Genomic DNA, 2,458 nt, shown 5'->3' on the forward strand with positions numbered 1-2,458 from the left:
AAGATTGACAATCCCCTAGCCAAACTAATCAAACGGCAGAGAGAGAACACACAAATTAATAAGATCAGAAATGAAAAAGGGGACATAACCACAGACACAGAGGAAATTCAGAGAATCATTAGATCTTACTACTAAAGCCTGTATGCCACAAAATTGAAAAATGTAAAAGACGTGGACACTTTTTTAGACAAGTACCACATACCAAAGTTAAACCAGGACCAGGTAAATGCTCTAAATAGTCCTGTTAGTCGTGAAGAATTAGAAACTTTTATCAGAAACCTCCCTACCAAAAAGAGCCCAGGACTGGATGGGTTCAATGCAGAATTCTACCAGAACTTCCAAGAAGACCTAATACCTATACTACTTAAGGTATTTCATAATATAGAAACAGAACAGTAATTGCCAAATTCCTTTTATGAAGCTACAATTACCCTGATAGCTAAACCACACAAAGACTCAACCAAGAAAGAGAACTACAGTCCAATCTCACTTATGAACATCGATGCAAAAATTCTCAATAAAATACTGGCAAACAGAATCCAAGAACACATTAGAAAAATTATCCACTATGATCAAGTAGGCTTCATCCCAGAGATGCAGGGCTGGTTCAACATACGAAAATCTATCAATGTAATCCATCATATAAATAAACTGAAGGATAAAAACCATATGATCATCTCATTAGATGCAGAAAAAGCATTTGACAAAATTCAGCACCCTTTTATGATAAAGGTCTTGGAGAGATTAGAGATACAGGGGTCATTCCTAAATATAATAAAGGCTATTTACAGCAAGCCGACAGCTAACATCAAATTAAATGGAGAGAAACTCAAGGCCATCCCACTAAATTCAGGAACGCGACAAGGCTGTCCACTCTCTCCTTTTCTCTTCAATATAGTACTTGAAGTTCTAGCAATAGCAATAAGACAAAACAAGGGGATCAAGGGGATTCGAATTGGAAAGGAAGAAGTTAAACTTTCATTATTTGCAGATGATATGATAGTGTACATAAGCGACCCAAAAAAATCCACCAAAGAACTCCTACAGCTGATAAACTCCTTTAGAAACGTGGCAGGATACAAGATCAACTCCAAAAAAATCATTTGCCCTCCTATATACAAAGGATAAGGAAGCAGAGAAAGAAATCAGAGAAGTGTCACCATTCACGATAGCCACAAATAGCATAAAATATCTTGGGGTAACTCTAACCAAGGAAGTGAAAGACCTATTTGACAAGAACTTTAAGTCTTTGAAGAAAGAAATTGAAGAGGACACCAGAAAATGGAAGGATCTCCCTTGCTCTTGGATTGGGAGGATCAACATAGTAAAAATGGCAATACTACCAAAGGCAATCTATAGATTTAATGCAATCCCCTTAAAGATCCCATCAAAATTCTTCACAGATCTTGAGAGGACAATAATCACCTTTATATGGAAGAACATGAAACCCAGGATAGCCAAAACAATCTTATACAATAAAGGAACTTCTGGAGGCATTACCATCCCTGACTTCAAACTCTATTACAGAGTTACAGTATTGAAAACAGCTTGGTATTGGCATAAAAATAGAGAAGTCGACCAATGGAATCGAATAGAGGACCCAGATCTTAACCCACAAATCTATGAACACCTGATTTTTTTTCTTTTTTTTTTGTTTTTTGGTTTTTGTTTTTGTTTTTTTTTATTTTATTTTATTTTATTTTTTGCTGAAAGGAGCTTTATTTTTTTTTTCTCTCTCATGGTTTATTTTTTTTTATATTTAAAAATTTCCATCTCCTTCCCTCCTCCTCCCCCCTCCCTCCCTTCCTCCTCCCCCTTCCCTCCCCTCCTTCTCCCCCTTCCCTCCCCTCCCCTCCACCCATACCTCCCCTCCCTCCCTCTCAAGGCCAAGGAGCCATCAGGGTTCCCCACTCTATGCTAAGACCAGGGTCCTCCCAACTCCCCCTTGGTCCAGGAAGGTGATCGACCAAGCTGAGAAGGCTCCCACAGAGCCCGTCCATGCAGAAGAATCAGAGCCCAGAGCCATTGTCCTTTGCTTCTCAGTCAGCCCCCGCTGTTGGCCACATTCAGTGAGACGGGTTTGGTCGCATGATCCATCAGTCCCATTCCAACTGGAGTTGGTGATCTCCCATTAGTTCTGTCCCACCGTCTCCATGAGTGAACGTACCCCTCTTGTTCCTGACTTTCTCCCAATTAAATTAAATTAACCCAATTAAATTAAATTAAATTAAATTAACCCAATTAAAAAATGGGGCACTGAACTGAACAGAGAATTCTCAACAGAAGAAGTTCGAATGGCCAAAAGACACTTAAGGTCATGCTCAACCTCCTTAGCAATCAGGGAAATGCAAATCAATACAACGCTCAGATACCATCTTACACCTGTCAGAATGGCTAAAATCAAAAACACCAATGATAGCCTTTGCTGGAGAGGATGTGGAGTAAGGGGTACCCTCAT

The sequence above is a fragment of the Arvicola amphibius genome, chromosome X (genome assembly GCF_903992535.2).
Source record: "Arvicola amphibius chromosome X, mArvAmp1.2, whole genome shotgun sequence".
Lineage (NCBI taxonomy): Eukaryota > Metazoa > Chordata > Mammalia > Rodentia > Cricetidae > Arvicola > Arvicola amphibius.